General features: G+C 37.0%; 1 pseudogene; it reads right to left on the bottom strand.

Moving 5' to 3' along the window:
- Positions 1-3,574: 3,574 nt before the first annotated feature.
- Positions 3,575-9,665, bottom strand: part of LOC133182846 (uncharacterized) — a 48,564-nt pseudogene continuing 42,473 nt past the window's right edge.

Genomic DNA, 9,665 nt, shown 5'->3' with positions numbered 1-9,665 from the left:
CTAACAAAATATCCAAATATGAAACAGATGTGTAAGACGCTGTGGTATCTTTTATCTCAAGCGCACCGGGATATATCGTGTCGACATAAGAATGGAAATAACCATTAACTGACAATACGTCGTCGATATATCTAAATGTCGAGTTGAAGGCCACAGAAAGTGTTTTCTTCTTTTCGCGTAAAAGCTTTTGAACAAATTCTGCTTCATATGAATACAAAAAATAGGTCTGCTAATAACGGGGCGCAATTGGTACCCATGGAAATTCCAATAAATTGTTGGAAGACCTGGTCTCCAAACCACATAGATATTGTCAATCAGAAACTCGAGCATCTTTTTAAAGTCAACTTCAGAGTACTTGTTTGTACAACAGAGTGCCTTTTAACAAATTAATTTTATAAATGACCAATGAGAAAGTAAGAAATTAACGAGTTCCATTTTTTGAAAAAGCAGCTGTCAACGATGTCAGAAAGTCTGGACTTTAATTTATCGTGGGGAATAGTTGTATATAAAGTTGAAAAGTCGTAAATTTTTAAGTTGTTGATAAAATTGGTAATATAACATAATAAAATAAAATAATAAGTAATATAATAATTATATGGTGATAAAATTTTGGGATTTCAAATGTTCCAAAAGTTCCTTGGAATTTTTTAGTATCCACATCTGATTTACACCACTTCTCGAATATATTGTATACAGTACTCTTGAAGTTTCTCCTTCACTACCATTAATATCTTAATGAGGAGAAAAGAAAGAGGCTTGGTAGAACATTTATTGGAACCCGCTATGTATTTTTGTTTGTAAGGATTTTTATGAAGGTTCGGAATCCAATATAGATATGGTAATTCAAATTCATTTTGGTTGTTGGGAATATTAAAAATATTCAAAACTGACATATTATTTTGAAGAATTTCCTCCTTAGAAAGGGAGCTATGGGTATAAGTTGGATTACCACTTGTAGAATTAAATCCCAGTTCCTCTAAAATACAATTTATATAATGACGAGATTTTAAATACATCTGATACATTTAATCCATTCTGACAAAGTGTCAAGGTCTTCTTTTTCATGTCTGACCCAACGCCTGGCGTAATCCTCTACAGAATACATAATATGTATGAAATTACGACGCCAGTTAAAGGATCGGGGTTCCCTATATGTAGGACCTTTTAAAATTAGTGATCTAAGGTCCTCATTTTATTAACTATATTTACGTCACCAGTAATAACGTGTCCAGCAGGACTATAGTTATAGGGTGAAGAAGAACATGAACACGAAAGAGGATTATGTTTTAGATATTCGATATCCAGGCCCTGTAAAGTTTTCTTGTAATTAAAAACAAAATGATAAACCACAAAGCATCTTCTTCCAAAGAAAATTTGTAGCAAGTATATAAATGCATAAGGAATCTAATTGATTTTGGTTTAGTGTCTTTGAAAGTCACATTTTGAATGCATTAGTATCATGGGCTTGAAAAATGAGAACTATAATCAATTGCACTTTACATTATATATATTCTGTTGGATTTGAAAGTAGTTTTTTAAACATGAAGTGACCTTTCTTTCATCTCCTATTATGTCCTCCGAAGTAAAAGCTCTTCGTGTAGACATCGCCTGAATCTGCCTTGTTAATTCTTTTACTTGCAGTTTCAAACTCTATTGAAGTTAAATCAATTTAGTTTTAGGTGAAAAAACTTTCACAACATGATGATCGTAATGTTGTTACACACAAAAACTGGGAAAAACAAATCTTGTGCTCCTAGCCCGGTTAACCGTTGAAATGAAAGCTAGTATGGGTGGTCAGTTACACATAGAGGAAGCTGCATCCTTCATCGGTGTTCACACACTGCTCCTGACTGTCTAATTCTTTCTCGAATTTTACAGTTCTAATTGGAAAAAATAAATGTTTACCACAAATATTAAAATTGACTTCCTTTTAAATTTAGATTTACTGCAAAATTTACCCAGAAATTTCATTTGGGTCTGGAAAATCAAACCCGGAACTTCAGGGAAACTGTGTAGGGCCACAGTTTTTGTACATTGGTAAAGGACACTTAAATTCCACCACCCTTTAACGTTCTCAACGTCTCTGACTCTCCCGTCAGGTGAAACCTCCTGAAGAATATCTCTATTCTTCATCTTCACAAAATTACCCCCATCCCTTTTTTCGTAAAATAAGTGATTTAGATAAAGTACGGGTAGGGTATGATCATGTTAGAAAATGTTGCAAGTGCATTACATTCGTTTTCATTTCCATGGGAAAAGCACTTCTGTTCTGAATTTTCAACTTCTTGTCTCTTTTTGTAGACAAACTTCTCATCCAACATTTTTCTCTGTGTTTTCAAAGAATCTCTACTAACTGCCCTGTGAATATAACTGCCTGAAACCTTCCCTATTGCTTGCAACTGGTTCCATTATGGAGTTCTCTGTTTTACCAATTCTTTTTTATAAAAATGGGAATGGGCTTTGAAATTGATACATGCATACATGCAAAGATTTCACAAAACGATGTCTCTACTGTTATTGACTGATTGATTGTATGTTGTTTTACGTCCCACTCGAGAATTTTTCACTCATATAGAGACGTCACCATACAGGGCTTCAAATTTAGACCTATACTCGGCACTTACAGCCATTGAATAGGCATATACACTTAATTTGACCGCCGAAATATGGCTGAAATGTTGCCGATTCTGCGTTAAACAATAATAATCAATTAATCAATACAGCCATTGAGTGGTGAGGGTTCCTTATCGTGACAACGCCTACCGGAACACGATGATGACATTTTAAATATATGCAAACGTTAAATACTGTACATATTGTTATATTGGGAATTAAGGAACACGAGGTTTTACCTGGCTAAATGGCGAACAACAGATTGGCAGAAAAAATATAATAGAAACTGCCGGATATGTACAAAATAAATGACGGAAATGAAAATGCAGCGAAGAATATGTGTTTTAATGTTTACACATGCATTCGCTGATTGTTATTAACAAGTTTGAATTTGTCTTATTACATCAAAAATGAAATATTTTTTCCCTATAAATGCATTTTAGACTCTATAGATGTTTATAATTTTGTTTCTTAACTATTATTTTGAATTTTATTGTTTATTAATTTTTCTTAGCCTACTCCTTTCCATTCTCAAAGAGATTACCGTCAGTCTATGCGTTCAGTAAAACAATTGCTTATAATTGGCTCGAATATGATTGTGAATGGAGTATGGATGAAGTTTGTAAAAAAAAAAAAAAAAACAGATTAAAGTTGACGGTACGGGTGACAGAAGACAGATAACAGCATTCCTATTCTCCACTCAGATCACCTTCTACCCTCGCAGTTGATTTACCAAGGGAAAACAACAGGTTCTTATCCTAACATATATTTTCCGAAATCTTAGAACGTTACCCACACAAAAACATACTGGAGTAAGAGACCTCTGTATTAAAGTTTACGGTTAACATTTCTTATTCCAAACGTGGATCGATTGACTTGTTTTACGTCCCGTTTAAGAATTTTTCACCCATATAGAGACGTCACCATATACCGATGATGGGCTTTTCACCATTTCACACCTTTACTCGGCACTCATGGGCATTGAACATTGAGGGATCTTTATCGTGACCTTACTCTTCTTGTTGTAAAATACATTTTCAACTGTTGAACTCTTATTAGGGTACATCAATTCTAATCCTTTCTTTGTATTACTGACACCATTCCATGACGTTGTTAATATTAAGGTATGATTTTCATGCAGCAAAGGAAGGTCCATACATATCCTTAAGAGGGGTTGCCAGTCAGGCTTTAATTATTAAATATAAAACAAAAATGTAAAATTGCATGGCACAGATACAATAAAATAAATCCTCTTGACATGCATGTTGAAAACTATTAGAAATATTTACATTTCAACATAAAATTGAAAATAAATAATAAATAATAATAATAGAACAATCATTTGAAGTTTGGATAATTTATACTCAAACTAGTTTATTTGATTACATATGCTTATACATGTATTGTATTCAACATAGTCCATAGAAAAAAAACATGACTTACTGTTTCTTCATTAAAAATGGAAATATTTACTGGCGTTTCCAGTTTCCCCTCCTTAAGGAAAGCCAAGGGATCCTCTTGATAAACAAGGGGCTTTGTTTTGTAGTTCTGATCTTGAAGCTTGTGTTCAACAAAGCTACGCAGTCTGTCCCCAGGAACTCCTCTTTTTACATCTCTGAAAATGGTTAAGATGTTATAGAATTGCCATGATAAGTAAAGTTAAGTGGATTTAGTGTTTATTATTTATAACCCCCCAAAAAATACCCTATAAACTGGCTGAGTTCTTCCTCGGCTTGGCTTCCTGTTCACTGGTCCAGAACTGTGCGAGTGTCTTCTCCCAAGGCATTTTGGAAAGTTTGCACACAGCAAACTGAATGTTCCGTGTACCCTTCAAGTACTCATCTTCCTGTGAAGATAGAAATCTTGTGATCAGTGTCTTATATGATTCAAATACCTTTTTTTAAGATGGAGATTGAGGTACCATGTCATATATTATTATACTAAACATAGTTTAACTACCTTTGTCATTCCATCAAGATCATACTTAGTGAGTTAGTGACCTTAGAAAGGAGCTCCAGAGTTGTCTCCTCTGGCATAGTCATTAAGCTCTCCAAGGCCTGGTCACATTTAAAGTGGGTCTCATAATAGATTCATGTTTCTAAAACATTTTAAAAAAACCATTAATGTGGCTTTTTAAGAAAGCATGCCTTCAAAACACCATTATATTTTTTATAAATTTGCTGAAGACCATATTTAAATAAAGAACAAAATAGAGAATAATACATGGCCAAATTTGTAATACACCCCATATCAACCCGAGACGCCAATATCAGTCCGAGGGCCGGATTTTGTCATGAATTGTTGTTGTTGTTTTTTAATTTTTTATTATTACTTGTATACATCCTGGTGGAAAGATGCGTGGTTCCGTCTTCAGGTGGATCCTCCTTCATCAGCTGTTTCGGCGCTGTCCACTACAGCCTCCAGAGGTGCGCCGACTGGGGTGATCACGTCCCAGCTCGGAACCACTTGGCTTAACATCACTGCTGTTCTATTTTACTGTCTATATCACTGCTGTATCTTAACTGTCTTTCCATTTATCTGCCCTTCTTCTCCACAACCACATAGATGCTGACTCTGCCTCCCTACACAGACTCCCTATCAGTCGCATTCTCTCTGCTCCAGTAATGCCAATGACTCTCAGTGCCCTCCACATAGACTGTCCCACAAATCCTCTACATCCCACTTCTACTGCGAAAAATCAGACCTTCCATTCATTTTGTTGACAATCCGTCACTAGGTCTTGGTACTTTAGGTTATTACATACCTAGTAATAAATACAGGATTTTTGTATATGTGATAAGCCTGACGTCACAATAGACATATCAATCATAATTTTAAATGCCTGTGCTGTTATTGTGTAGGGACTCCTAAATGTAAATGATATGTATTGACACCACAAAGACTTTCTCAAACAAAATTTTATACAAAGTTTCAATACCTTCATTTTCTGTTGTTGTTTTTTTAATTTTCATTGTTCAAATATCAATAAGCATTGAAGGAATTTTTAACGACTAAGGTAAGTCGCGGCCAGGGTTTGAATCCACGACCATCCGATCACGGATCTACCGACTGAGCTACCGTGATGGTCTATTCCACATATACGTTTAACTTACACACATTGAAGATGATTGCAAACACAACCATTGATATTCCTGTAAAAACTTACGCATAATCGTGCTATTAATTAAGGCATATATTGAATACGAGTGCATCTGAGAACAGAACTGCACGACTGCATTAGATAATTTAAATACTGTATTCATGCACATGATCATCAAATACACAATACTTTTTTCCGGGGTAATAGTGGAATATTTCAATACAGAAGTAACACTGAATCAACTCACACTGAATCAACTTTCAAGGAAGCCGTTCTTCAACCTGTATAAAGTTCAGCACTTGTCATTTTTAAATATGTCGTCTGTCGGTAGTCTTCTCTTTGTGTACACCCTATGCAGGAAGCTGTTGTCATCAATGTGTGATATCCTCTTCATGTCAAGGTTGGTTTGAGTTGAAATCGTCACCGAACCATGTGTACAGGTGTTTGTGAAATCCTCTTCATGTCAAGGTTGGTTTGAGTTGAAATCGTCACCCAACCATGTGTACAGGTGTTTGTTTGTTTATTGTTTAACGTTCCTCTCGAGAATTTTTCACTCATATGGAGACGCCACCACTTGCCGGGGGAGAGCTACAAGTTTTTACCTATACTCGGCACTCAGGGCCATTGAGCAGTGAGGGATCTTTTACGTGCCAGCATCTACTGGGACACGGTACCTCGGTTTATACGGTCTCATCCGAAGGACCGGTCTCCACGTCCGACATTTGGATTCGAACCTGCGACGTAAGGATCAACTCCTTACTCCGCGACTCTAGAGTGAACGTTCTAACCACTGCGCAACGCGGGCTGTGTACAGATGTAGCATGTAAGTGGTCATCCCTGGAATTAAATAAAAACTTAATGCGCTTAAATATGATGACAGTACAGAATACTGCAGCCACGAAAATATGCAGATTTCAGAACACAGTGGCTCTATTCGCTTTATTTCAACCACAGATCGACGATGGACCTTGTAGATGTTAATTTGTTTGATTGTTTCACGTCCCTTCGAGAATGTTTCACTCATATTGAGACGCCACCACTTGCACTGGCGGCCTGCACAGACCTGTATTCGATACTTTTGGCCTTTGAGCAGTGAGGATTCTTTTTCATGCCAGCACCTACATCAAAATGGGACCTCAGTTTACACGGTCTCGTCCAAAGACCGGTTTCTACGTCGCACTGTAGATTAAAACCCTGACTTAATGATCAACACCTTACGCCGCGACTCTAGAGCAAACGCTCTAACAACTGAGCCACGCGGGTAACTGGACTTTGTAGAAGAAGTGCGTGAAACAGAACTTGTTATAAAACAAGATGTATTTGTGAAACACTAATGCCTCTGTATGACAGCTCAAGTTTGATCTACGTTTACATGTTAAAGTTTTTAAAGTGTAGATCAAACTCTTAAGTCAAAATTTAAAAACTAGGTAAAACTTTGAAAAAGTAGGTCAAACTCCAGGTCAAATGTATTGGATCCAAAAGAGATCTTGTCATAGGGAATACACCTGTGAAATATGAAAGTCCTAGCAGCAACCTTTCAAAAGTTATAGGCGAGATTAAAGTTTTTGCGGACAGATTAACAAACGTCAACAGACCGTTCACGGTAGCTCATTCGGTAGAGCGCTCGCTTCGTGATCAGGAGGTCGTGAGTTCGAATCTCGGCCGCGACTGACCTAAGTCGATAAAAAATGGGTAGCAACTGTTTCTTCGCCATGCGCTCGGCACTTTGAAGTGAAAGTTGCCGGTCCTTTTGAAGAGACCTTAAAAACCGAGGCCCTGTGTCACGGCAGGTGTTGGCACGATGAAGATCCCTCACTGCTCATTGGCCCTGAGTGCCGAGTAAAGGTCAAAATTTGAAGCCCTTCACCGGTACATGTCTCTATATGAGTGAAAAATTCTCGAATGGGACGTTAAACAACATACATTCAATCAATCAACAAACGTCAACACCAAAAGCTATATGTCCGCTAATCTCCGATTACGGGGCATAAAAAAATTCTTCCTCTAAGATGAATGAAATGATGAGGTAGTTTGGGATGCTTTATGGAGTTTTTGTTCCTGTTGATTCGATACGCTAGGACATGTCCTACGTACGAATTTTAAAAAAAGACAAGCTATTGACAAATAAGTTGATGGTACAAGGATATCAATTGTCTATTTTAAAGTCAAAATTTTGCAAACTCTATGATCGGTACAATGACCTTGTCAGCCGATATAATCGAATGCGGAACTGACGTTTTTCATACAAAGTGTTAGGCCATTCATTTTCAAACGGAATTGTATACGGGTTTTTCCGTTTGTTTCAATGGACTTTGTGCTTTTTTACTGTTCATTATCATCATATTTCCTCATATGATCGAGCTTGTTAGATTACTATTAAACGCGACGTTCCTATCCATTAATTGGTGGATTGTATATTGTTTAACATTCCTTTTTTATACAGAAACGTCACCATGTCACCGTATGCCGGAGAAGGACCTATACTCGACACTCAGGGCCATTGAGCGGTGGAGCAATGAGGGCTCTTTGTCGTGCCAACACGTACAGTGACCTCGGTTTTTAAGGTCTCCTCCGGAAGACCCATGATTTTCACTTTAAATGCCGGGCGTTTGGCGAAGGAACAGTCATTACCTGTGTTAACGTCGTAGATTTGACGCGGCGCGGCGAAAGAGAATGGAAACCGGGCCTCCCGATCAGTTGCTATCGAGAAACGAAGAATCGAATTAGAATATTCCAGTCTGTTCTGTATCAGGAATATTAGAAGAGGACCGTTTATTTAACAATTATGGATTACCTGATGGTAGAACTTGAGGATCGCCTTGTAGCACTAGGCTTAGAGGACGTTTCGCTGGTCAGTTACTGGTTCCTTTTCCCTTGCAAGAATTAATTATTGAAAGACAGACTAAACCACAGTAATTCTACACACAAGTTAGTCACTAACAAACAAAATGGAGAATTGAGTAAGATGACACCAAACCAGCGACTTTAATCTACATTAGAAGTCACTAAGGTGAGATTACTCGATCTTTCACCAGGTATGTCTCGTTCTTGTATCGATACCAGTCACGAAAACATCTGCAGGGTGATCCTTTTTGGCAATGAAAAGGGTAAAGAATCATTTTCGTGTTAAAATAGGCAAAGAACAACTCCGTAATCTTGCTGTTTTTTGTGTACACAAAAAAATTAATTTTGACCATGCTGTAAAAGTTTATCTCCCAAGAAACAAGGGCATCAGTTGCTAGATTGAAAAAAAAATTGATTACTGAACAAAATATTTTGGTTAAATGAAAACGGAAAAAAGTATTAATTCGGAATAATTTTTCAGATGGAAAGCGTAAACATAAGATTATTTGAATTCAGAATGATTTTTCAGAAAGGACGTGTTCATCTAGGCATCTGCTACATTGTAAGTATTGTAAAAGAGTTCAACTGTACGAATTTAAACTTTTTCAGTATGCAGTAGTTTATTGATTTCACGGTGAAGAATTAAAATATTTATATTCACTGGTCAAATAATAATCACAGATGTCTTCGAATTCTTAAATAATTTCAAAATTTCCGTTAAGACAAGTCATTTTTTCTTATGACACATGTACGAATGAGAGCTTATACCAAACTCAAATACAATGCATGACTTTATCAAATCACACAACTTCTTTTTATTTTTCTCGGGAGAGCCCCCCCTCCAACACACACACGGAGGAAGACAACCTCCTCCCGTTCCTACCTCCCTTTTCGGCTCTTCGCGCCTCATGTAAAGTTTTGGACTGTACATTTGCCTATATTTCAACAGAGAGGAATATTCGCCGCCGGATTAGTAGGAATTTACTACCCCAAAACTTATAGGATATATTCATATTACTCTTGAGACAAGCCCTCACCACAGATAATAAACGTCCCACAAAGATGAAATATAGCAACCCGGGGCGATTATGCTCCAGCCACAGTGAAC

Source organism: Saccostrea echinata, unplaced genomic scaffold, assembly GCF_033153115.1.
Source record: "Saccostrea echinata isolate AGI-Se365-2 ecotype Australia unplaced genomic scaffold, CSIRO_AGI_Sech_v1 ptg000009l, whole genome shotgun sequence".
Classification (NCBI taxonomy): domain Eukaryota; kingdom Metazoa; phylum Mollusca; class Bivalvia; order Ostreida; family Ostreidae; genus Saccostrea; species Saccostrea echinata.
This window is presented reverse-complemented; position numbering and strand designations above follow the sequence as displayed.